Raw genomic sequence first — 26392 nt, forward strand, 5'->3', positions numbered from 1 at the left:
TGTGGGCGCCGTGTTCGCCCTGGCGTGAGGGCGCTGCGGGAGCGGCTGCCCGCGCTCTCCTTGCCGCTGCTGCCTCGGCAGGAGCCGGTGCCGGAGCAGCGCTGGCTCGTCCTGGCTGCTGTGGGTAGGACAGAGGTGGCTGCCCCGCCCGCGGACGCTGCGCTGGGGCCGCCTCCGAGCTCCGCCGCCGCCTCACCGGGCTCCGGCCGCCGCCGCCGCTCCCGGGCCCGCACAGACGCTCCGCCAATGGCGCCTCTGCTGCGCCACGGCCGCCCTGCCGGCGGCTCCGGGCCCGGGCTGCTCCCCGCTCCGACCAATCAGCGCGCCAGAACCACGACTGACGGCAGCACCGCCCAATCGCAGCGAGGGGCGGGCTCTGCACACGGCACGGAGCCCCCTCCCTTTCCCCGCACTCCGCCATTTCCCGGAAACCTCGGCTGAGGAGCGTTCTTGGCGCTGGGCCCGGCCCGGGCTGGAGGCCACAGAACCGCTGCAGCCCTGAACCGCCCGGAACTCCGTGTGACCGGGAGCTGAGGGCGCTGGGAACTGCGGGTGAGTCCGGGATGGTGCAGGGACCCACCTGCAGCCCCGGCAGGAGCCCGGGCCGGAGCAGGGGATGCCTGAGAGAGGCCCCGAGCCCGTGGGAAGCCCCTGCAGAGCCGTGGAAGTGGCTCCTGGCGGGACTCGTGAGCCCGTGGGGGATCCCCGCTGGAGCAGCCTGTTCCTGAGGGACTGTGTCCCGCGGCAGGGACCCCAGGCTGGAGCAGGACAAGGATTCCTGTGACCCCCAGCCCCTCTGCCCCTGGGTGCGGAGGAGCGAGGGAATCGGGGATAAAGGGAAGCTCGGGAAGGAGGCAGAGGTCGGGGGAAGGTGTTACTTTTAGGATGCTTTTCACTTTTCATTCTCCTGCTGTGATTTCTTTGATAATAAATCCAATTCGTTTCCCCAAGTCGAGTCTGTTATTTCCATGAGTGATCTTTCCCTACTCTTGTCCTGACCCTGCCGCCTTTCCTGCTGTGTTCTGTTCCGTGCCCAGGTTGAGGGGGGCAGTGACAGAGCGGGTTTGGTGGCACCGGGCACCCAGCCAGGCCCAGCCCAGCCCGGTAATCGCTGCAATAATTCACTCCAGCATTAACCAGCCGCAGGGAGGGTCCGGCTGCGCTCGCAGGCAGTTACAGAAATACCAACTGGGCAAAATGGGACACAGTGAGAGGAGGGACGTGGTGCCAGTGGGTGAAATCTCCTTCCTCCGAGCTGGCAGGGAGCGGACGGAGGATCAAGGCTGGAGACGTGGAAGGCAGCAGGGATGGCCGTGGGCCAGCTGTGGATTTTGCTTTCCAGGTCATTAAGGTGAAAGGAAGCAGCACAAAATCTGTCATGGAAAAAGAGGAGAGAGAGCAGGTGTCGGTGGGGATCGCTGCCAGTGTGGACTCGGCTTATCCACGTGGATTGCAAACGCTGACAGACACCGAGCCCCGACAGACGCCCATCACTGACTGTCGTACCCCGGTGGATCCGACAGGGGCTGGAAGCTCCATCCAGCAGCTCCACGCCTGCTCCGCTCTCACATCTCCAACGCCGGGATGGACCGTGGGGTCTGGAATCATCTCCATTCTGGGCTGCAGAGCTGCTGCTTGGAGGTCTTGGGGGATCCTTAAGCCCCTCGTGCTGCTCCGAGCTCCCGAGGGCTCCCCGAGGGTTTCTAGGCTTGAACCCCGCCCCAGATCTGTTGTTGGGTTTAACAACAAACTCTACAGCAACGCCGTGCCCTGTGGCAGCAGCCGGTGCCGGGACAGCCCCGGGAGCCGGGCTAATGCCCGGCCGTGCCCAGGAGGGACCGAGGGCAGGGGAGTTCAGGAGGAGCCCCCGCGCCCCTCGCTGCGGGCGGCGGGAACGGCCCGAAAGAGCGGGGGCTGCGAGGGCTCCGGGGCTGAGGAGGCTGCGGGAGCTGCTCGCCCCGGCGGGGGAAGGTTCGAGCCGGCCCCGGGCGGGTTGAGCTCGGGCCGGTGACGCTGCGAGACCCGAGAGGGCAGGGAAGAGAAGAACGGGCCAGCGCCCGATGGGCAGCTTTCGCCGTCAGTCCTTGTTCGTCGCTGGTCGGAACGGAGCAGAGGAGAGCTGGTTTAAGGGGACGGCAACCACGGCGGAGCCGCGAGTGAGTTCAGCGCTCGGTTCTGGCGGGGCTCGGCGCTGGCTGCGGGCGGAGGGGGCGGCAGGGGGCTGGGGCGGGTTCGTTGTGCCGTGTGGGCGCCGTGTTCGCCCTGGCGTGAGGGCGCTGCGGGAGCGGCTGCCCGCGCTCTCCTTGCCGCTGATGCCTCGGCTGGAGTGATGAGCGGGAAAGACTCCACTACTGGAAGAAGTGGTACAGCAGGAGTGTTTATTCCAGCGCTGGGACACACGGGGGATCGCTCCTCCAAAGCCATGCGTGCCGACAGCTGCATTCAGCTCGGTATTTATCGGGTTACAAGTTCCATATTCATTGAGTTTCCCCAATCCGCCTATACATATTCATCACCTAGCCCCGTCCAGCTTTGCTTCGTATTACAATGAGCCCAAAAGTCATTTACATCCGCATTGTGCTTGTGCAGTGTTGTCTGGTGGTCGTGGGCAGGGGTCTCCGAGATGAAATAAGAGTCTTCCTCAGATGAAGTAAAGGGTCTTCCTCATCTTGAACTTTTCACCTTTCCACCCTGCGCGTGCTCTTTATGTCCAAACTAAGTCCAAACTTCAAGACTGGTTTGAGTTAGCTTTAGGTTAAAAACAGGATCTTTGGTCAAGATTCCTTCCCTTTATCAATAGTCTCATATCTTCTCATCCTGCTTTGGTAGGCACAATAAGTGTTGGGCAATCTGTATGCATTGCTTCTAACAAACCAATTCTTAGTAAATCATTTTATCTCTGCTTCCCCATCCCCCTGATTCAGGAGCACGGTGCCAATAATGCCAAGGTTGTGGTTCAATCCCGACGTGGGCCGTTCTTTTAAGAGCTGGACTCGGTGACCCTTGTGGGTCCCGTCCAACTCAGAGGATTCTGTGATTCAGTGAACTGTCCTTGTGTGACCCCCGGCACTGTTACGGTGCCAATGCTGCTGCTACTGTTATGTTTCTTATTATTTTATCAATTTTTGTCATGGGTAAGGCACAGCATTATTGTATTCCATATCTGTGCCCAAAATATGTTACTTTTAGAATCGGCACAGTGCCAGAACGGGAATAGCCGGGCAGGTGGGGATGGAGCTGTTCCCTTGGTAAGCAGAGCCCAGAAGCTGAGAGCTTTCTGTCTGTCCTGGCAGCGTCTGCTGAAGGTGGAGGCTCCGCTCTGGGGGAGTTGCTTTGGGCTCGGTTACAGCAGCCACACGACCACAGCTCCTCTGTCGCCACCAAGCTGCAGGAAGGGCACAGGCGGGGAAGGGCAGGACTGAGCCGGCACCGCCCTCCTGAGCCTGGGGCTCCCGCAGGGCCGGAACCAGCCGGGGCCTCTCATCGAGGTCCTTCCAACCGGCCATCGCCGTGGTGGTAAAACTGTTCCTGAGGCTCCTGCGAAAGGGTTTTTCAGCACTGCTGATGCCTCGGGAGCAAGGTGCTGGTTGCACTGAGCGGGGAGGTGCCGGCTGTGGGCTGGAGGAGAGGGAATTCTGCTCCGTTCGCGGGGTTGTGAATGAAGCCCTGGATCCCCAGGACGCATCAGGAACCGGGGACATCCAGAAAAGAACCCTTGGAGGATTCCTGGGTGAGTGCAGGGCCAGCGCTGTGGCCTGTAAGGAGGGGCAGTGTCAGCCCAGGAGCACAGGGCCGGCAGGGCTGTGGCTGTTCCCAGGGCTCTGGGAGAAGCCTCGTGGTTTGCAGTGGCCGGGCCCAACGCCCCCGGCTGCCCCCAGCCCTGGGCAGTTCTCCTGCCACAGGCTGTCCCCTGGCCCTGGCCAGTGCCTCCAGCGGCTCTTTCCCGCTCCAGGTGAGTGGTTCAGATCCCATCCCTGTCACCCTGCTGATTCTGCTGCTCCTGGCTTTGGGGGTGGCCTTGGCTGTGCAGTCAGGTAAGGGAGGGGCAGCTGCCTCGGCCCAGCCCCCGGGGCAGAGCGGGGTCCCCGCTGCCTGTGCAGGGCGATCCTCGGACCTTCTCCCCTTCGCTGTCCAGCAGGAAATGTGGTAAAACTCCAGTTCCCCCAGTTGCACCTGCGGCTCCGGTGCTGCTGGCCTGTCCCAAGGGCTGGGCCAGGTACCACGGGGTCTGTGACTTCCTCTCGAGGGATCAGGGGACCTGGGGTCAGGGTCAGGCTCGGTGCTCCGAGCTCGGGGCCTCCCTGGCCGTGCTCAAGGATGAGGAAATGGTGAGTGAGGGGCCGTGGGGGCTGTGGGGTGGCAGAGGGGAGCCTGGGGGGCTCCTGGGCCGGGCTCGGTGCTCGTGGGTCGGGGGTGCAGCCCTGCCCCAGGGCCTCGCAGGGAAGGAGCCCCGGGGTGCGGGGGAGCCCTGGGCGTGCGTCCCCCCGAGGGGCTGGGGCAGCTCCCACTGCCACTCCTCTCCTTCCCAGGAGTTCCCCTTCCCCTCTGTGGGAGCGCACATCCCTGCCTCGGGCTGCCCAGACGGGGCCAGGGGCTGCCCTGGGGGGGACGGCAGCAGCTTCAGCTCCTCATGAGTCCCGGGGAGCCGGGCAGGGCCTGGGGGGCACGGGGGCACAACGTGTCCCCCTGTGCTGCCAGCGCTGCCTCTGCTCCTCCTTGCAGGGTCGAGGTCCTGGGCGATGCAGAGTGTGCGTTCCTTGGAGAGGGTAAACTCAGGAGCGGGACCTGCTCAAATCCGCGGCCGTATCTGCAGCAGGGCCCAAACTGCCCTGTGGCAGGGGATGCAGAGAGGACCTTCTCCCTGCTGGGCAGGCTCAGCTTCGCCTCTTCCCCCCCAGCTCGGGGATGTCCTTCCTCAGCCGCAGCGTCTGCCTTGCACTGGCTCTCAGGGTCACCTCGGTGCCACTTTGCAGGGTCACCTCAGTGCCTGGTGTCCAGGAGATGAAGCTGCAGGAAGAGGAGATGATGTGGAAGCTGATGTGTGGCTGCCTGCGCTGGGGCTGGGGCTTTCTTGCTCCTTCTTGGACCATCCCAGAACTGATCCTGTTTCTGTAACGCCACGTATTTCTAGAGTAACCCTGTAGATCGATGGATAGATATAGATAGATATGGATATAGATGAATATAGGTGTAAAACCTGGGCTTCCACAGGAATGTGCGCTTGGTTGGGGCACGCTGCCAGTGATGCCAAGGTTGTGATTTGACCCCACAGGGGCCAGTCCCTTTAGAGTTGGACTCCACGATCCTTGTGGGTTCCTTCCAGCTCCGAAGATTCTGAGTCTATGAAATGGCCTTGTGTGACCTCCACCAGCACTCACAGGGCCAATGTTGTTGTTGTGGTTGTTCACCCAATTATTCTGTTACTTTTGCATGCAATGCTTGTGAAGTGCCCCCGCTGTCCCTTGTGTCCCCTGGGCACCGACAGCCCCGGCCCTTGCCCTGCTCCCCCTCCCACGTTCCATCCCGGCTGGCGGAGCCTTGGAGCTGCCGTGGGGCTGCCCCGGGGGCTGCGGCCCGAGCCGGGGCCCCTTCCCAGTGCTCCCAGTCTGCCCATCCCGCCTGGAGCAGCCAGCGAGGGCTTCAGCTGGGGCGGCAGAGAGGCGCTGCTGGGGGGTCCCACCTCCGCTTGGCTTGGGTTGTTCTTCCCAAGCTGGGCATAAACGACTTTGGGAGTTTTGTGCCACAAATCTCTCCCCTCGTGCACTCAGCCAAAGGGGTTTGGGGCGGCTTCCCCTTTCTCGGGGAAATCAAAGCCATGCACTGATGCTCCGAATTAGGGGCGGGAGTCGGGAGGCCGCAGGGCTTCCCAAGGAGCCGGAGGCAGCCAACACGCAGGGCTGGGCAAGTCGGGCCGGGAGCAGCGGAGAGCTTTGTTTCCCTTCCCAGCTGAATGGCGGCTCGGGCCGGGCCCGTTCCAGGGCTGTTCCTCAGCTGCGGCTTTCCCCTCACGCAGCCCGGGGGGCGCTGGGAGCGCGGGGCGAGGCTGGGCCGTGTGCAGAGCCCGCCCCTCGCTGCGATTGGGCGGTGCTGCCGTCAGTCGTGGTTCTGGCGCGCTGATTGGTCGGAGCGGGGAGCAGCCCGGGCCCGGAGCCGCCGGCAGGGCGGCCGTGGCGCAGCAGAGGCGCCATTGGCGGAGCGTCTGTGCGGGCCCGGGAGCGGCGGCGGCGGCCGGAGCCCGGTGAGGCGGCGGCGGAGCTCGGAGGCGGCCCCAGCGCAGGTGGGAGCCGCGCTCGGTTCTGGCGGGGCTCGGCGCTGGCTGCGGGCGGAGGGGGCGGCAGGGGGCTGGGGCGGGTTCGTTGTGCCGTGTGGGCGCCGTGTTCGCCCTGGCGTGAGGGCGCTGCGGGAGCGGCTGCCCGCGCTCTCCTTGCCGCTGCTGCCTCGGCAGGAGCCGGTGCCGGAGCAGCGCTGGCTCGTCCCGGCTGCTGTGGGTAGGACAGAGGTGGCTGCCCCGTCGGCGGGAGTGTGCGGGAAAGTTCCCGTGGCCAGAGGTTTGTGTCCCCAGAGGAGCCGGAGGAGTCCTGTAAAAGGAACTTTATTCCTGGACCAAGGGAGAGGCCACGGGGCATTTCCCGTGGGCTCTGTCCAAGTGTTGGAGGACGCAGCCTCCTTTTTATGCCGATTTCGCCGGCCGCATCTCCGTGTCCCTTTCCCCAGTGGCTGAGGTCCTTGGAAGGTACAGACTTCCCGATGCGCCTGCTGCATGTGCCCCTTAATGTGCACCCCCACTTTGTATAACATCCGATATTCATGGCTCTGTTAAGTCTTTGTTCTTCTTCGGGAAGTTCAGGAATTTCGCAGGACCTTGGCTGAGCAGCAGTTCGTGACAATTAGTAACATCTTCTGAAATTTATCGTTTCTGTCGTTAGTTCCTTATCTCCAAGTCCCTGGCCCTATCTCCAATGGGATTCATACCATCTGTTTCTAAAGACACGTTCAATTTTTTCCTTTTAATTCTTCTTATTTTCTCAGTTCTTCTCTTTACAAACTTTAAAAATGCCTTAATCTGTTTTTCCTGGGCCTTCTTTGGTTTTGGGATTATTCTCAGTGACCTCATTCTGTGTCCTTTTGTGGCCGATTCTGGGTCAGGAGGCCTGGCTGCCATCTGCATGCCCTTGATCCCCTGCTGAATGAGCTTCACTGAGCAAGGTGTGGTGCATGGTAAAAAGATGAGAGTTGCTGTAGCACCTGAGAGGAGAAACAGCATTCGTTTAACCCATGGTCTGCCAGGGAACCACGAAAACGTGTCCCAATCCTGTCCTTTCCATGTTTGGAGCGGTACATGAGCTGCTTTCTTCTTTCCTTTGTTCTCTGTTTCACCACTTTTCCTTGGCCATCTCTTTGCCAAGAGCACTTTGAGTCCTTTAATTTTCCACAACCTCCTGGTCCTTCTGCTGAAAGAGAATCTGATGCCATCCCAGGGTGAAATGTGGCGTTGCTCATGGGAGTGGATTGGTGGGTGAGAAGGTCAGGAGCTGGAGCTGTGTGCTTGGTTATGATTTGGAGGACAGCTTGTAATCTAATGATGCCTTGAAATGATCACTGGGTTCTCTGGCACCTGGTATGAATTTGTTTGGGTTCCCAGGGGCTGCTCCATGGTGTTGTAGGATTTGTTCTGGTGGCCGTTCATCTTTTCCCCATTTTTGGGTGCTCCCAAAAATGCCAGGGATGCATCAATTGACCTCTTTTCTCTGATTAAATCATCACATCCTTGAATTCCCAAGTGATTTCGCTGAACTTGTTGCAGCAAAAGCAGCCCAGTGGTCAAACGCACCCTGTATAACCCAGAGAGTGCCAGCAGATGTTGCAGTGGGGAGAGGGATGATTCCCCCCCGCTTTTGTGAGTGAAGTTCTCCCAACATTCTCCGTTTGCTTTAGTAAGGAATTCGAAACATGGATGCCCGGGGAGATAATTGAATATCTGGCCTGGGTCTGGCTCTTCTTCTTGCCAAAGCCAATGGCAGCAGCCGTACCCGTGGCATCTTGGTTTCTTCCAGCAGCTTCAGAAGGTGTTTCTTTATTTCCCCATTCATTCTTTCCACCCGACCCGAACTCTGGGGGTGCCAGGGCGCTGGGAGGTCCCACTGTGTTCCTAAAGCAGCCAGAACGGCCTGAAGGATCTTTCCTGTAAAATGAGTTCCCCTGTCTGAGTCTATTGCTTCCACAATCCCATCTCTTGGAATTGTTTGTTCCAAACATGCCTTAAGAACTGATGCAGGGATTGCTGAAGCAGTTGGAAATGCTTCTGCCCCGCTGTGAGCTGCCATGCTGTTAGCAGAAGATATTGAAGCCTTCCTGCTCAGGGCATTTCAGTGCCAGGCTCTTCCAGGCACCCCCAGCTTGGCCCTTTGAGCTGAGCATGCGGGCGCTGAGCTGCGCTTTGTCTCATTCCCTTTCCTTAAGAGCAGCGTGTCTTGTCACTCTTTTCCCTTCTGCTGCCCTTGCAGACCCATCCCTAAACACCTTTTCTCCCTCAGGCCAGGGAATGTCTGGTAAATCTCTCCTAGGCCGGCTCTGGAGCTCTGTCACTTGACTGCAGCCATGGGTTTCTTGCCAGCCCCGTGTCCAGGGCCGTTCAAACAGGAGGCTGGGTTCAACCCTTGCCCTGTCCTCAACTCTGAATCCTCCTGTTCCATCCAACAAGTTTCATTCTGTAAGAACCCAGCGCTGCTCATCCATTTAGAGGCTCCTTTGGTTAACAAAGCTTTACCTTGATGCCAGGCTTGAACAGAGATTCTGCTGCTGTCAGTTTTCAGGCCTCAGTTCCCATTAAAGCCGGGGCTGCACAATTCTGCAGACAATGAGGCCACTCTCTGGCCACTGGGTGAAACATTTGAGCCCAGGAATTCCTTTGGCATGGCCCTGATTAACATCCACATGCAATTCAAATGGTTTTTCCCTGTGTGGGAGGGCCAGGGCAGGAGGCTCAGTTAATCTGCTTTTGAAGCCTTGAAAATTGTACTTTCCATCTGGTGTCCATGATGGGGTTTCTTGCCTGGCAGGAGAGGAGAGTTGTAGGGAGAGATGCCTGGCTCCAGAAGCGCTGCCTTTAGCAGGGACTCAGTAAGAGGCTGTAACCCCTTCCTTGCCTCCCTTGGAACAGGGTATTGCTTTTAGACACCACTTGTCCTGGATGCTTCAGAGGAATTTGGAGAGGCTCCATATCTGATTTTCCCTATTTCCCTGGGGCTGCCCACACTTCTGGGTTCCCTTCAGCAGAGGACTTTGCAGACATTTGACACAAAGGTCCAGCAGCATTAGCCTCTGTATCTCCTTTTACAATATGAATTTGCATTCCCACTTCAGCCACCAAATGCCTTCCCAGTAAATTACAATCAGAATTAGGAACAAACAGAAATTGATGCGTTTCAAACCCATCCCCCACATCTACTGATAGTGGTTGAATAAAACACCCCTGCTCATCTTTCCCACTTATTGCCTGGATAATGAAAGAACTTCTTGACAATTTCCCCCCTTAGGTGTCAGATTCTGAGTGGATCGAGAGGCCCCTGTGTCCATCAGGAGCGGCCTCGTCTCGATCCAGACGCGCCCTGAATGTTCTCAAGGGCTCTGGTGCAGTGGGTCCCTGGTCTGCTGGGAGCTCTGCCAGCCCTGACAATCCATGTCCATGTGGGGTGGACTTGCTGGTGCTGAGGGTGCTGCTGTCTGTGCTTGCAGTGTCCTTCTGGCCTGCAGATGGACCCCTGATTCCTTGCCAGGGGCTGTTTGGGTGGGCTCTGCCGTGCCGAGGAGGGCAATGCCTGTGCCAGGTGCTTGTGGCCGCCGCCGTCCCCTGGGTGCTGGGGCCCCCTTGGGCCCTGCGCTTCATCCCTGGGGGGCTGTAGAAACTCTGCCATGGCCTTTGCCTTCACCTTGGCCTTTTGCTCATCCCTTCTTGCATTGCCCTGCTGAGCCTTTCTGGCCAAGTGCTGCAGGGGCTTCTTGTGCCTCTCCTGCAGCCCCCTCAGTGCCCGTGGGTGCTCATCCTCTGACAGCTGCTGAGCTTTCTGCAAAATCATTCGTTTCTCCAGTGACCAAACAAGATCAATGAAAGAAAATCCTGATCCTTCCACATCCCGCAGCCTCCTGGGGGCCGGGGGCCACTGCCGGCCCTGCCCGGGGGGTGTTGGGGTCAGGCAGTGCCCGGCGCTGAGCCCCGGCTGCCCCACAGCCCCGGCCCGGCCCCACAGCTCCCCACAGGCCCCCAGCCCGTGCTGCCCTGTCCTGCTGCTCCCCACCACAGAGAAAACCCCTGAAATCCTGAGCTTCTTTTTCTTTCCTGTCCTGGAACGTGGGGTACAAAAGATCTGGATCAGCTGGCAAATGCTGAGGATAAGATGGTGCTGAAAAGCATCCCAGTCCTCACTTTTTTCTCTTCCTCCTCTTTCCCATCTTCCTTTTCCTTTCTTACCACATAGATTCCTCCTGCTGCTGTTTGCCTTAACCATATTCCTGCACACTCCCTTCAACCAATCCCTTCCCAGCACACCAACACCATCCGTCCCCTGTTGCTGAGACCCCTTCTCAACTTCCCTTTTTACCCCTGCTGGGTGTCCATGTCCTTAATTAGCTCTGGGAGAATGTGCAAACTGCCTCAACATTGTCCCCTTTTGTTTGGGAAACGATGTCCATGGTTCTGTTCAGGCTTTGTTGTTGTTCTGGAAGTTGAGGAACTGAGCAGGAGCTTGGCTGAGCAGCAGTGTGTGTCAGTCAGTGCCATTTTGTGGAGCTGCTGGTTTGTGCTGTCACTTGCTTGTGTGCAAGTGCGTGTGGCTGTGTCCGAGCAGATTCAGAGCATGTGTTTGTAACGAGCCGTTCCTGTTCTTCCTTCCATGGGGGTCTCCTGTGTGCCGGTTTCCTCAAATTTAGAAATACATCCTCTGAGAGAAGGCACAACCACCCCTCACCCACCAGGTTCAGGAAAAAATGAATTTTCCTCAAAGGAAACGGAAAGAGATAAAACCTCTTTATTTAACAAACAAATATGGAAAGGATAATAATGCTAAATAATAAAACCTCTTGATCTGCTGAGAGAAACCTGGGAAAATTTCAGAGTCCTTCCGTAGATCTCTCTCTCCCCCTCCTTGGAGCTGGGACAGGGTGGTGGGCCCACCTCCAGGGCCAAGGCCTCTATGGAAAGTCCTCCCAATGTATTCTGATGTTGAAACTGTCCAGCAGAGAGAAAAGGGAAAAAAGAAAAAAGTCCCAGAAAAAACAAACATTCAAAAAACTGAGGAAAAAAACTGCTGAAAGGTGGCTGGAAAGAAAAGCAAGCCGGGTGCTTCCCTTCCCTCTCGCTCTCCTGACACAGCTGAAAAAGTAATCTCTATCTCTCTGTGACCTTGAACAAGCTGCAAACTGCTTTGGGAAGTTTTGCTCAGTTTTTCCTTCCCCCTCTCAGGCTCAGTTTAGAGGCATAGAAAGTGTCTTGGGGTGACCTTATGATGTGTATCCCATATCGCTGCCTATGCCCAGAAATTAATTTTTTGTGCCTTTCTATGCCTCTAAACTGGGCCTGAGAGGGGGAAGGAAAAAAAAACTGACCAAAACTTTCTCAAAGCAGTTTGCAGCTTGTTCAAGGTCACATAAAGATAGGAGGTTGTTTTTTTTTCCCCAGCTGCGGCAGGGGAGCGAGGAAGCACCCGGCTTGCTGTGTTCCAGTCAGCTTTTGGCCAGTTGTTTTCAGTTTCTGGTTCTCCGGAGAGAGAGACTGAGAGTTGGACTTTGCTTTTCCTTCTCTAGAATTCTGGATTTTCTCCCTTTGCTACTGCACTGCTTTCAACCTCAGAGCACATCGGGAGGACTTTTCATCGGGCACAGAGGGCCTGGCCCTGGGCCAAGCCCCAGCTCCGAGGAGACCAAAGGGAGGACTCTAACGCTATCCCAGGTTTTTCCTCCACAGCGAAAGATTTTACCATTTAACCTCATTTTCCTTTCCCGTGTGTTTGTTAAATAAATAGTTTTATCTTCTTCACTTTCCTTCGAGGAAAATTTTTTTTTTCCTGAACCTGGTGGGGGAGGGGTGGTTGTGCCTTCTCTCAGAGGATATATTTCTAAATTTGGCCAAACCGGTACAGAAAGGCACAAGAATTAATTTCTGGGCAGAGGGCAGCAATATGGGATACACATCATAAAGTCACCCCAAGACGGGGGGGTTTTGACACTCCCATACCCCCAAAATTCCAGGAAAAGGGGGGTTGAGCACTCCCAGAGCCTCAAAAAGGTGGAAAAAAGAAGTTTGAGTACCCTCAGTCTCTAAAACTCCTGGGATCAGGGGGGGTCTGGGCACTCTCAGCACCCTCCAAAATCCTGGGAACAGGGCAGTTGAGGAAAACCCAGAGCCCTAAAATCATGGGAAAAGAGGAGTTTGGCTACTGCAAACACCCGGTTGCATTAAACTCTGAAATCCCACAGAAAAAGTCCCCCCAAAAGAGCTCCCACCTCACCCTCCACTGGTGCATCCACACCGGGGAGAGGCCCTATGAGTGTCCCCAGTGTGGGAAGAGCTTCTCCAGCAGCTCTGCCTTGACCCAACACCAACGGAGGCACCGCTAAGGGAAGCCCTGCGAGTGCCCCGAGTGCGGGAAGAGCTTCGTGCGCTGCTCCAGCTCCATCCCCCGTGGGAGGATCGGCGTTGGATGATCCCCAGTGACCCCCGTGGGGCAGAGCCCTGGTGACCCCCGTTCTGGGTGATCCCCGCTGGGTGGGGGGAAGGTGTTGGAGAGATTTCTTTGCCTTCTCCTTGTGCTGCTGGGATTTGGTTGGGAATAAATTCCCTCCCTGTGCCCAGGCTGGGTGTGTTGTGCCCGTGCCGGTGCTCGGGGCGGGATCTCTCCCGCTCCTTCTCTCAGCTCCTGGACCTTTCCTTGTATTTCCTGTCCCTGTGCAGTAGCAGAGGGCAGGGACAGAGCGGTTTTGGTGTCTCCCGGCATCCAGGCAGGGCCAGCCCAGCCCCGGGGGTTGTGAGGGGCTTGTGGGGGTCCCCCGTTTGCGGGATGTCCCCGCTGGAGGAGGGTGTGCCCCCCATTGCTGCTGCCCCAGCCCTCAGGCAGCGCTCAGCCAAGCAGAGAACGCCCTCAGCTGAGGCCTCATTTTTGGCACAGCTGAGCCCCTGGACATCTTCATCCCCATCTTGGAGTGCACCTGAGCTCCTGGATATCTGGGACTGAGCAACTCCAGGAGTTAAAATGCTGGAAAAGGGGATTTGGGGCACTGCCACCACTGAAAATCCCAGGAACAGGGGGGTTGGGGAACACATAAAGCCCAAAATCCAGGGAACCAGAGGGGTTAGGGAACACCAAAACCCCCGAAATCCTGGAAGAAGATGAGTTTGGGCGTCCTCAACCTCCCAAAATCCTGGAAAAAGAGGATGTGGGAACATCCAGTTCCCCAAATCCTGGACATAGGGGGGTTTTTAGACTCCCAGACCCCCAAAATGTCAGGAAAAGGAGGGTTTGAGCACTCCCAGACCCCAAAGTGGTGGAAAAGGAGGAGTTTGAGTACTGTCAGTCTCTAAAAATCCTGGAATCGGGGGGGGGGGGCACTCCCAGCACCCTCCAAAATCCTGGGAACAGGGCAGTTGAGGAAAACCCAGAGCCCTAAAATCATGGGAAAAGAGGAGTTTGGCCACTGCAAACCCCAAAAATTGCGGGAAAGGAGAACAACCCTGAAAAAACAGGAGATTGGGACAACGCCCTTCCCCCAAAAAATCCCCAGATGATGAGGAAGGAGCGGGAGAAGGGCCCGGAGAGAGGAGGAGAAGGAGGCGGGATTAGGAAGGAGGAGGAGCGGGAGGAGAGATGGAGGAGGAGGCGGGGGAGGTGGAGCCGGAGGAAGAGGAGCGAGAGAGGCAGAGGAGGAGCAGGAAGAGGAAAAGCAGCAGGGGAAGCGCGGGGTCGGAGCCCGCTCTGTCCGCTGCAGCCCCGGGAGCATCCCGCAGGTGAGCGGGGAGGGGGAGCTCGCCCCAAATCTCTCGGGGGCTCTGTAAGAGACGGTCCGAAGATCCCTCATCTGCCTCACGATCATCGCCAGGGACAGAGACTGAACACAGGAGGCCTGGCCTGGCTGAGGTGGAGTGTCTGGAAATTGATGCAGGTCACAATGGACTGCGCCGTTCTCGCTGCCCAGGCGGGAAGGACTGCGCTGAAGCGGAAAGGAATGACCTGTCCTGTACACCTGTCCTGTACCTGCTTCCCAAAGCAACGGGCCCCATAACAACGGCTGTAGGTTTCCCCAGCTCTTGGCCAGCTGCCCCTTGCTTCTGAAAAGGGCTGTAAAGGGACTTTCTAAATTAACCGAGACGAGATCTCCCCACGGAAAGAAGACAAATCTATTGGCAGGAGACCACGAGGACTTCGTCTCATCCGTTGGTAGCTATTCCCCCCCACCCCCTTCCTCTCTACTCTTTTTACTTTGTTTTCTTTATCTCTCTCCCTTTCTCTCCTCTATCACATTACCGTGCTGTGGGCACTTAATAAAGGTGCACTGTTCTGATTAAAACTGAAATCCCTTGTGTCCTTTTACACTCTGAGATCGATAAATGAACCATCACAACCCCTGCTTGTATTAGCAGATCGTGACGGGGTCCCCAGGCGGCGTTTTCTCTTGGGGGGTGTTTGGAGCTCACAGCTTCTGGAATGGAGCCCCAAATCTCTTTGTGGGTCCCTGGGAGGGTTTCATTTTGGGGCGGGGGAGGGGGGGGGCGATGTTTGGATCCTGCAGGACCCCAAAGCTGAGCCACAAATGCCCCTGCGGGGGATATTTTGGGGGCTCCGTCCCGGTGCTGGGGTGGGAGGGGGAAATCGGTCTTGGGCCCCCCCCAGGAGAGCGGTGGAGGGGAACGCCAGGAGCCTGGGGTGGGGTGAGGGGAGAGGGGCAATTCCAGAGCTGGGGGACCCCCGGCAGCCTGGAGAGGGGGTGAGGCTGGATAAGGGGGGACCCCTGGGATCGCTGTAAGCCTGGAGCAGAGAATCAGGGGAGAAGGGACCCCTGGGACCCCTAAAATCCCTGGATCATCCCTGAGCAGGACCCCAGAGAGGGGAGAAACCCAGGAACCAAGGGACCCCAATGAGGCCAGGGAAAGGAGAGCCCCAGAACACCAAAGTGGAGAGATCAGAGAGGGGGAAGTGCTGGGAGGGTTTTTTGGGCTGAATTGTGGTGGTTTGGGGTTTTTACAGACACAAAAGCCCTGGAGACTCCTAGAGATGGACCTGGGCAGGAGGAACCCCCAGCCCAAGGCACTCACCCCTTGTTTTTCCCCCCAATCCAGGATTTGTCATTCCCAAGGCGTGGCCGGATGGAGGAGGAGGAAAAGCCCCGGAGATGCGGCACGAGGAGGGGCTGCAAACGCAGCCCAGAGAGATCCAAGGAGGAAAGAGCCCCCCTGTGCCGGGAAGGCGGCCGGAAATCCAGGCGGAGCTCGGAGCTGGGGGAGAAGCTTCAGTGTGGGGAGAAGCCCCACAAGTGCTTGGAATGTGGGAAGGGCTTCAGCTACAAATCTCAGCTGAGGGCACACCAGAGGATCCACACTGGGGAAAAGCCCTATGAGTGTGGGGAATGTGGGAAGAGCTTTAGGCAGAGATCCCACCTGGTCATCCACCAAAGGATCCACACTGGGGAGAGGCCCTATGAGTGTGGGGAATGCGGGATGAGCTTCAGAGACAGCTCCCAGCTGAGGGAACACCAGAGGATCCACACTGGGGAAAAGCCCTACGAGTGTGGGAAATGTGGGAAGAGCTTCAGGCAGAGGCCCCACCTGATGAAACACCAGGTGATCCACACCTTGGGACGACCACATGAATGTGGGGAATGTGGGAAGAGCTTCTGGTGGAGCTCCAACCTGACTGAACATCAGATGATCCACACCGGGGAGAGGCCCTACGAGTGTTCTGAGTGTGGGAAGAGGTTTCACACCAGCTCCAATCTCCTTGTGCACCAGCGGATTCACAGAGAGGAGAGGCCCTTCCGCTGCCCTGACTGTGGGAAGGGCTTCAAACGCAACTCCACCCTCATCACCCACCAGCGCATCCACACTGGGGAGAGGCCCTACGAGTGTCCCCAGTGTGGGAAGAGCTTCTCCAGCAGCTCTGCCTTGACCCAACACCAACGGAGGCACCGCTAAGGGAAGCCCTGCGAGTGCCCCGAGTGCGGGAAGAGCTTCGTGCGCTGCTCCAGCTCCATCCCCCGTGGGAGGATCGGCGTTGGATGATCCCCAGTGACCCCCGTGGGGCAGAGCCCTGGTGACCCCCGTTCTGGGTGATCCCCGCTGGGTGGGGGGAAGGTGTTGGAGAGATTTCTTTGCCTTCTCCTTGTGCTGCTGGGATTTGGTTGGGAATAAATTCCCTCCCTGTGCCCAGGCTGGCTCTGTTGTGCCCATGCCGGTGCTCGGGGCGGGATCTCTCCCAGTCCTTCTCTCAGCTCCTGGGCCTTTCCTTGTATTTCCTGTCCCTGTGCAGTAGCAGAGGGCAGGGACAGAGCGGTTTTGGTGTCTCCCGGCATCCAGGCAGGGCCAGCCCAGCCCTGGGGGTTGGGAGGGGCATGTGGGGGTTCCCTGTTTGTGGGACATCCCTGCTAGAGGAGGTAAAACTGGAAGGAGGGAGGTGTGGGGGAAAGGTGTTTTTAAAAGTCTTCTTCTCATTATCCTACTCTGAGTTTGTTAGCAATAAATTCAATTCATATCTCCAGTTTTGAGCCTGTTTTTCCTGTGACGGTGTTTGATGAGGGATCTCTCCCAGTCCTCATCTCAGCTCATGAGCCCTTGGTTAAATTTTCTGTCCCCTGTCTGGCTGTGGAGGGCAGGGAGAGAGCGGCTGTGGTGGGTGCCTGGCATCGGGCCAGAGTCCCCCCACTCCAATGGGACACGTTCCTGTGTGGCCCTGGGCTATGGGGCCACGGTTGCTGTTGCTTTTGTCTTCCTTATGATTTTATCTTTTGCATGCAATGCTTGTGAAGTGCCCCCGCTGTCCCTTGTGTCCCCTGGGCACCGACAGCCCCGGCCCTTGCCCTGCTCCCCCTCCCACGTTCCATCCCGGCTGGCGGAGCCTTGGAGCTGCCGTGGGGCTGCCCCGGGGGCTGCGGCCCGAGCCGGGGCCCCTTCCCAGTGCTCCCAGTCTGCCCATCCCGCCTGGAGCAGCCAGCGAGGGCTTCAGCTGGGGCGGCAGAGAGGCGCTGCTGGGGGGTCCCACCTCCGCTTGGCTTGGGTTGTTCTTCCTAAGCTGGGTATAAACGACTTTGGGAGTTTTGTGCCACAAATCTCTCCCCTCGTGCACTCAGCCAAAGGGGTTTGGGGCGGTTTTCCCTTTTTGGGAGAAATCAAAGCCATGCACTGATGCTCCGAATTAGGGGCGGGAGTCGGGAGGCTGCAGGGCTTCCCAAGGAGCAGGAGGCAGCCAACACGCAGGGCTGGGCAAGTCGGGCCGGGAGCAGCGGAGAGCTTTGTTTCCCTTCCCAGCTGAATGGCGGCTCGGGCCGGGCCCGTTCCAGGGCTGTTCCTCAGCTGCGGCTTTCCCCTCACGCAGCCCGGGGGGCGCTGGGAGCGCGGGGCGAGGCTGGGCCGTGTGCAGAGCCCGCCCCTCGCTGCGATTGGGCGGTGCTGCCGTCAGTCGTGGTTCTGGCGCGCTGATTGGTCGGAGCGGGGAGCAGCCCGGGCCCGGAGCCGCCGGCAGGGCGGCCGTGGCGCAGCAGAGGCGCCATTGGCGGAGCGTCTGTGCGGGCCCGGGAGCGGCGGCGGCGGCCGGAGCCCAGTGAGGCGGCGGCGGAGCTCGGAGGCGGCCCCAGCGCAGGTGGGAGCCGCGCTCGGTTCTGGCGGGGCTCGGCGCTGGCTGCGGGCGGAGGGGGCGGCAGGGGGCTGGGGCGGGTTCGTTGTGCCGTGTGGGCGCCGTGTTCGCCCTGGCGTGAGGGCGCTGCGGGAGCGGCTGCCCGCGCTCTCCTTGCCGCTGATGCCTCGGCAGGAGCCGGTGCCGGAGCAGCGCTGGCTCGTCCCGGCTGCTGTGGGTAGGACAGAGGTGGCTGCCCCGTCGGCGGGAGTGTGCGGGAAAGTTCCCGTGGCCAGAGGTTTGTGTCCCCAGAGGAGCCGGAGGAGTCCTGTAAAAGGAACTTTATTCCTGGAGCAAGGGAGAGGCCACGGGGCATTTCCCGTGGGCTCTGTCCAAGTGTTGGAGGACGCAGCCTCCTTTTTATGCCGATTTCCGCGGCCGCATCTCCGTGTCCCTTTCCCCCTTGGCTGAGGTCCTTGGAAGGTACAGACTTCCCGATGCGCCTGCTGCATGTGCCCCTTAATGTGCACCCCCACTTTGTAGAACATCCGATATTCATGGCTCTGTGAAGTTTTATTTCCTTTGTTCTCTGTTTCCCCACTTTTCCTTGGCCATCTCTTTGCCAAGAGCACTTTGAGTCCTTTAATTTTCCACAACCTCCTGGTCCTTCTGCTGAAAGAGGATCTGATGCCACCCCAGGGTGAAATGTGGCGTTGCTCATGGGAGTGGATTGGTGGGTGAGAAGGTCAGGAGCTGGAGCTGTGTGCTTGGTTATGATTTGGAGGACAGCTTGTAATGTAATAATGCCTTGAAATGATCACTGGGTTCTCTGGCACCTGGTATGAATTCGTTTGGGTTCCCAGGGGCTGCTCCATGGTGTTGTAGGATTTGTTCTGGTGGCCGTTCATCTTTTCCCCATTTTTGGGTGCTCCCAGAAATGCCAGGGATGCATCAATTGACCTCTTTTCTCTGATTAAATCATCACATCCTTGGATTCCCAAGTGATTTCGCTGACCTTGTGGCAGCAAAAGCAGCCCAGTGGTCAAACGCACCCTGTATAACCCAGACAGTGCCAGCAGATGTTGGAGTGGGGAGAGGGATGATTCCCCCCCGCTTTTGTGAGTGAAGTTCCCCCAACATTCTCCGTTTGCTGTTTTCCTTTGCAGCTTCAGGGATTTCTGTTGCAGAGTCCGAGATGCTCAGTGTGGGCTCTGCCTTTAGCGATGCAAATTCCGTCTGTGCAGGGAGGCAGAGCTTGGGGTGAGGGGCAGAGGGAATCAGCCCAATTCCTCTGGCAGGCAAGGAGAGCCTGGGACATTGTGCACACTTCCCGCAGCAGAGTTAATTTGCATTTCTAAAGCTCCTCTGCTGGCTGCCTGGAAGGAAGCTTCTCTTCCAGGGCAACCATCAGGTGGCTCACCTATGGGCCCCCCCAAAAGCGGCTTTTTTTTCCCCTTTTTTAAAAAATATTTTTTAACTGTTTATGAGGAAAAGGGTCAGTTTTAAAGCTCTTCCAGTTTTGCAAAGTGCAGCCTACAGGTGAACATCGAGAAACCGATTCCAAAATTCTGCCATCACTAACAGACACGCACACACATACACAGAAAAATCCAAAGCAGTAAAGATTTTTGCTGCTTCTTCTCCTCAGACTAAAAATTGACTCTCACACCCCTGGCCCAAACCCAACTGACAATATCAAAGTAGAATTATTAAGAAAGAACATTCTAATGGTGTAATCCTGTCACAGAAACTGCGGGAAGAACAAAAACTCTCCAACGACCTTTTTAGTGTTAGAGGATCAAGGCATTACTTCATTGTGGCCAGGATGTGCAACAGAAATCATTTCATCCACACAGAGCCCGGGTGTGCAGAGAAAATCATTCCATGGCACACGAGTTTTAGTCTATTTTTCCTCACCTTGATGCAGTCTAAACCCATCGAAATCCGTAGGTTTAATGTTCATTGGTTCCAAGTTGGGTAGTTCTTAGTATTTGGTTTCCTATTGGCCCCGGACTGCTTGGCCTCTGATGTTCATTAGGTCCACACTCCTTGATTTCCTTCTCAGCCTTTTCCAGAGCAGGGGTCTCCAGCTGTGCCGGGGGCAGTGTCTGGGGTAGCTGTTCCTTGATGTTTGCTGATGGGCGTTGATGTTTTGTTGATGGGCGTTATCTTTTGGGTATCTTTTGGGCTGTTCCCAGTCTGTTGAGATGTTAAGCTCATCTCTGCTGAGTGCTGTAACATCCCTTAAGAAACACTTTAAAATTCCTTTCGCCAAGGCAGAGGCAAAGCAAGCCTGAGTAGAGAAATAAACTTTTAAAACAATTCTGAACTTGGTATATTTTCCAGCAATCGAATCCCGCCCAGCCCAGAGTGTGAGTGTAACTGAGAGCCAGAGTGGAATTCTCCCGCTGTCTCCCGCAGCAGCTGTGGCGAGTGCAGGCACAGAAAGCTCTGAAGCTCGCCCGGTGCCAGCGAGGATTGGCCCCCAGTGCCTGGAGATGCCAGAGGAGGTGCCCAGCCAGACAATTTCAGCAGAGGATCTGTGGGCAGCCCCCGGGGCTTGCCCCGCTGTGGAGCCCTGGCTGCTGCTGCGGCCCCTTCTGTGCAGGGGCAGTGGCGGCCTGGCCTGCTCCTCCTGCAGCCGGGGAGTGCAAATCCGCGGGGCTTCCGAGAGCTTGAGGCGAGGCTGAGGGGTCCCCCCGTGTTCAGCTGTGCTGGCGGCTGTTTCTGTGCTCGGGGACACTTGGAATGGGCCACGCCCTTGGCCACCAGTGGTGCTTCTTTGCACTCCTCAGGCAGGACCCGATGTCCTGGTTGGATGTTTGGGCAGCAAAGTCCCAAGGCAGGGTCTGTGCCAGCCGAGCTTCCTGTGGAAGAGCTTTCAGAAGAGACAGGATTCTGGCCACAGACTGCTTGAAACAGACATCCCTTATCTCCACCCCCACTAAGTCGGGAATGATCCGGGTGGGGAATTGGAAACATCAGTTCCAGGGGAGATAATTGAATATCTGCCCTGAGTCTGGCTCCTCTTCTTGCCAAAGCCAATGGCAGCAGCCGTACCCGTGGCATCTTGGTTTCTCCCAGCAGCTTCAGAAGGTGTTTCTTTATTTCCCCATTCATTCTTTCTACCCGACCCGAACTCTGGGGGTGCCAGGGCGTTTGGAGGTCCCACTGTGTTCCTAAAGCAGCCAGAATGGCCTGAAGGATCTTTCCTGTAAAATGAGTTCCCCTGTCTGAGTCTATTGCTTCCACAATCCCATCTCTTGGAATTGTTTGTTCCAAACATGCCTTAAGAACTGAGGCAGGGATTGCTGAAGCAGTTGGAAATGCTTCTGCCCCGCTGTGAGCTGCCATGCTGTTAGCAGAAGATATTGAAGCCTTCCTGCTCAGGGCATTTCAGTGCCAGGCTCTTCCAGGCACCCCCAGCTCGGCCCTTTGAGCTGAGCATGCGGGCGCTGAGCTGCGCTTTGTCTCCTTCCCTTTCCTTAAGAGCAGCGTGTCTTGTCACTCTTTTCCCTTCTGCTGCCCTTGCAGACCCATCCCTAAACACCTTTTCTCCCTCAGGCCTGGGAATGTCTGGTAAATCTCTCCTAGGCCGGCTCTGGAGCTCTGTCACTTGACTGCAGCCATGGGTTTCTTGCCAGCCCCGTGTCCAGGGCCGTTCAAACAGGAGGCTGGGTTCAACCCTTGCCCTGTCCTCAACTCTGAATCCTCCTGTTCCATCCAACAAGTTTCATTCTGTAAGAACCCAGCGCTGCTCATCCATTTAGAGGCTCCTTTGGTTAACAAAGCTTTACCTTGATGCCAGGCTTGAACAATGAGAGATTCTGCTGCTGTCAGTTTTCAGGCCTCAGTTCCCATTAAAGCCGGGGCTGCACAATTCTGCAGACAATGAGGCCACTCTCTGGCCACTGGGTGAAACATTTAAGCCCAGGAATTCCTTTGGCATGGCCCTGATTAACATCCACATGCAATTCAAATGGTTTTTCCCTGTCTGGGAGGGCCAGGGCAGGAGGCTCAGTTAATCTGCTTTTGAAGCCTTGAAAATTGTACTTTCCTTCTGGTGTCCATGATGGGGTTTCTTGCCTGGCAGGAGAGGAGAGTTGTAGGGAGAGATGCCTGGCTCCAGAAGCGCTGCCTTTAGCAGGGACTCAGTAAGAGGCTGTAACCCCTTCCTTGCCTCCCTTGGAACAGGGTATTGCTTTTAGACACTACTTGTCCTGGATGCTTCAGAGGAATTTGGAGAGGCTCCATATCTGATTTTCCCTATTTCCCTGGGGCTGCCCACACTTCTGGGTTCCCTTCAGCAGAGGCCTTTGCAGACATTTGACACAAAGGTCCAGCAGCATTAGCCTCTGTATCTCCTTTGACAATGTTAATTTGCATTCCCACTTCAGCCACCAAATGCCTTCCCAGTAAATTATAATCACAATTAGGAACAAACAGAAATTGATGCGTTTCAAACCCATCCCCCACATCTACTGATAGTGGTTGAATAAAACACACCTGCTCATCTTTCCCACTTATTCCCTGGATAATGAAAGAACTTCTTGACAATTTCCCCCCTTAGGTGTCAGATTCTGAGTGGATTGAGAGCCCCTGTGTCCATCAGGAGCGGCCTCGTCTCGATCCAGACGCGCCCTGAATGTTCTCAAGGGCTCTGGTGCGGTGGGTCCCTGGTCTGCTGGGAGCTCTGCCAGCCCTGACAATCCATGTCCATGTGGGGTGGACTTGCTGGTGCTGAGGGCGCTGCTGTCTGTGCTTGCAGTGTCCTTCTGGCCTGCAGATGGACCCCTGATTCCTTGCCAGGGGCTGTTTGGGTGGGCTCTGCCGTGCCGAGGAGGGCAATGCCTGTGCCAGGTGCTTGTGGCCGCCGCCGTCCCCTGGGTGCTGGGGCCCCCTTGGGCCCTGCGCTTCATCCCTGGGGGGCTGTAGAAACTCTGCCATGGCCTTTGCCTTCACCTTGGCCTTTTGCTCATCCCTTCTTGCATTGCCCTGCTGAGCCTTTCTGGCCAAGTGCTGCAGGGGCTTCTTGTGCCTCTCCTGCAGCCCCCTCAGTGCCTGTGGGTGCTCATCCTCTGACAGCTGCTGAGCTTTCTGCAAAATCATTCGTTTCTCCAGTGACCCAAACAAGATCGATAAAAGAAAATCCTGATCCTTCCACATCCCGCAGCCTCCTGGGAGCCGGGGGCCACTGCCGGCCCTGCCCGGGGGGTGTTGGGGTCGGGCAGTGCCCGGCGCTGAGCCCCGGCTGCCCCACAGCCCCGGCCCGGCCCCGCAGCTCCCCACAGGCCCCCAGCCCGTGCTGCCCTGTCCTGCTGCTCCCCACCACAGAGAAACACCCTTATCCTGAGCTTCTTTGTTTCCCAGTCCTGAAAACCAGGGATACGGAGGATCTGGATCAGCTGGCAATTTTTGAGGATAAGATGGTGCTGAAGAGCATCCCAGTCCTCACTTTTTTCTCTTCCTCTTTTTCATCTTCCTTTTCCTTTCTTATCACATAGATTCCTCCTGCTGCTGTTTGCCTTAACCATATTCCTGCACACTCCCTTCAACCAATCCCTTCCCAGCACACCAACACCATCCGTCCCCTGTTGCTGAGACCCCTTCTCGACTTCCTTTTTTACCCTGCTGGGTTTCCATGTCCTTAATTAGCTCTGGGAGAATGTGCAAACTGCCTCAGCATTGTCCCCTTTTGATTAGGAAACGATGTCCATGGTTCTGTTCCGGCTTTGTTGTTGTTCTGGAAGTTGAGGAATTGAGCAGGAGCTTGGCTGAGCAGCAGTGTGTGTCAGTCAGTGCCATTTTGTGGAGCTGCTGGTTTGTGCTGTCACTTGCTTGTGTGCAAGTGCGTGTGGCTGTGTCCGAGCAGATTCAGAGCATGTGTTTGTAAGGAGGCGTTGGTGTTGTTGGTTCGCTGGGGGTGCCCGGTTTTCGGGACATCCCCCCTGGAGCAGGGTGTCCCCCCTTGGTGCAGGCGCGGCCCTCAGGCAGCGCTCAGCCAATCAGAAGGCGCGGCGCTGGTGACTCAGCAGTTGCCAGGCAGAGCCGCAGCGCCCGGCGCTCCCCAGCTGGAGCCCACGTGTGGCCCGGCCTTGGCGCCCCCCGCCAGGGGAATTTGGGGAGGTGGGAGGGGGGGAGCGCCAAGGCCGGGCCGGGCCGTGCTGTGCTGGCAGAAGTGGCTGCGGCGGGGGCCGAGTGCGGGCAGGAGCGGCCGAGAGCCCAGCGCTGCCCCAGCCCGAGCTGCCGCAGCTGCATCGCTGCTCGTGCTGTGCGATCCGAGAGCTCTGGGGGGCAGAGCGAGCCAGGGCTGGGTGCTGGGCCTGGGGGGAGCAGGAGAAAGGCTGGAGCAGCAGGGCTGGAGACCAGAATGGTGAAACGATGGCCGTGGGAGCAGCAGGTGGGATTCTGCAGGAGAAGGAGTAGTGTGAGGAAGAGGACTGTGAGGAAGAGTAGGGATTCAGGAGGAGGAGGAGCGGGAAGAGGAGGCACCGCAAGGTTCCAGCACTCGCTGTATCTGCAGCCTCCCCCCAGCCCCAGGAGCGTTGTCCCCCCCCATCCAGCAGGTGATCAGGGAGGGTGATCCATGATTTTCCCGTGCCTGAATCTTGGTGTTTCTGAGGTTTCTTGGTTTCCATGTTGGTGCTTTGGTTTTTTTGTGGGGGCTGAATGTTTATATTTTGGAGGGGGTTTTGTCTGAATCTTGATGTTTTGGGAGTTTTTGGTCTGTGTCTTGATGTTTGTGGGACTTTTGTGCTGAATCTTGGTGTTTTGTAGGTTTTTACAGACGCAAGATGCCTGGTGATGGCCTTGGGCCGAAGGAACCCCCATCCCAAGGTACTCACCCCTTGTTTCTCCTCTCAAACCAGGATTTGTCATTCCCAAGGCATTGGTGGATGGAGGAGGAGGAAAAGCCCCGGAGATGCCGCACGAGGAGGGGCTGCAAACGCAGCCCAGAGAGATCCAAGGAGGAAAGAGCCCCCCTGGGCTGGGAAGGTGGCCGGAAATCCAGGCAGAGCTTGGTGTTGGGGGAGAAGCCTCAGGGTGGGGAGAAGCCCCACAAGTGCTTGGAATGTGGGAAGGGCGTCAGGTGGAGCTGCACACTGAGGGTACACCAGAGGATCCACACTGGGGAAAGGCCCTATCAGTGCGGGGAATGTGGGAAGGGCTTCAGCCGGAGCTGCAGCCTGAGAAAACACCAGAGGATCCACACTGGGGAAAAGCCCTATGAGTGTGGGGAGTGTGGGAAGAGCTTCAGCCAGAGCTGCAGCCTGAGAAAACACCAGAGGATCCACACTGGGGAAAGGCCCTACAAGTGTCCCAAGTGTGGGAAGAGCTTCTCCAGCATCTTTTGCCTGATCCAGCACCAGGTGGTCCACACCAGGGAATGGCCCTATCAGTGCTTAGAATGTGGGAAGAGCTTCCGCCAGAGCTCCAGCCTGTGGACACACCAGCGCATCCACACTGGGGAGAGGCCCTACGAGTGTTCTGAGTGTGGGAAGAGGTTTCCGACCAGCTCCGATCTCCTCAGACATCAGCGCATTCACACGGATGAGAGGCCCTTCCGCTGCCCCGACTGTGGGAAAGGCTTCAATCAAAACTCCCACCTCATCAGGCACCGGCGCATCCACACTGGGGAGAGGCCCTACGAGTGTCCCCAGTGTGGGAAGGGCTTCTCACAGAGCTCTCACTTGATCCAACACCAACGGAGGCACCACTAAGGGAAGCCCTGCGAGTGCCCCGAGTGCGGGAAGAGCTTCGTGCGCTGCTCCAGCTCCATCCCCCGTGGGAGGATCGGCGTTGGATGATCCCCAGTGACCCCCGTGGGGCAGAGCCCTGGTGACCCCGTTCCGGGTGATCCCTGCTGGGTGGGGGGAAGGTGTTGGAGAGATTTCTTTGCCTTCTCCTTGTGCTGCTGGGATTTGGTTGGTAATAAATTCCCTCCCTGTGCCCAGGCTGGGTGTGTTGTACCCGTGCCGGTGCTCGAGGCGGGATCTCTCCCGGTCCTTCTCTCAGCTCCTGGGCCTTTCCTTGTATTTGCTGTCCCTGTGCAGTAGCAGAGGGCAGGGACAGAGCGGTTTTGGTGTCTCCCGGCATCCAGGCAGGGCCAGCCCAGCCCTGGGGGTTGTGAGGGGCTTGTGGGGGTCCCCCGTTTACGGGACATCCCCGCTGGAGGAGGGTGTCCCCCTTACTGCAGCCCCAGCCCTCAGGCAGCGCTCAGCCGAGCAGAGAATGCCCTCAGCTGGGGCCTCGTTTTTGGGCAAAGCTGAGCCCCTGGACATCTCCATCCCCATTTTGGGGTGCAGCTGAGCTCCTGGATACCTGGGTCAACAGTTTTGGGGCTCTATTGTGCTTGCACAGCCTGGTTTTGGTAGCGGGGTTGGTTCAGAGGTGGCTTCTGAGAGAAGGATCTGGAAGCTTTCTCCATGTCTGGGAGAGCCAATCCCTGGCAGCTCCAAAGATGGGCGTGCCGGATGCAGAGATGCCCCCACAGCCCCTGGGAAGGAGGGAGGAGGGGGAGGGTGGTTTAAGGATCTTCTTTTCCTTCTCATTCTCCTGCTCTTATTTTTTCAGTGTCATCA

General features: G+C 57.5%; 1 long non-coding RNA gene and 2 pseudogenes across 3 annotated transcripts; 2 read left to right on the forward strand and 1 right to left on the reverse strand.

The window, feature by feature from the left end:
• Nucleotides 1–26392, reverse strand: part of LOC138102438 (zinc finger protein 850-like) — a 385524-nt pseudogene that overhangs the window by 130830 nt on the left and 228302 nt on the right.
• On the forward strand, nt 158–25750 carry LOC138102448 (zinc finger protein 420-like; annotated as a pseudogene).
• Nucleotides 2722–5672, forward strand: LOC138102449 (uncharacterized). 3 transcript variants are annotated; one of them, XR_011147416.1, is made up of 4 exons: nt 2722–3730; nt 3953–4034; nt 4136–4328; nt 4723–5672. It is a non-coding gene; the product is annotated as an uncharacterized lncRNA (long non-coding RNA). The 3 variants fall into 3 exon arrangements; XR_011147415.1 differs by having other exon boundaries at nt 4139–4328; XR_011147414.1 differs by having other exon boundaries at nt 3953–4328.

The sequence above is a fragment of the Aphelocoma coerulescens genome, unplaced genomic scaffold (genome assembly GCF_041296385.1).
Source record: "Aphelocoma coerulescens isolate FSJ_1873_10779 unplaced genomic scaffold, UR_Acoe_1.0 HiC_scaffold_75, whole genome shotgun sequence".
NCBI classification, from domain to species: domain Eukaryota; kingdom Metazoa; phylum Chordata; class Aves; order Passeriformes; family Corvidae; genus Aphelocoma; species Aphelocoma coerulescens.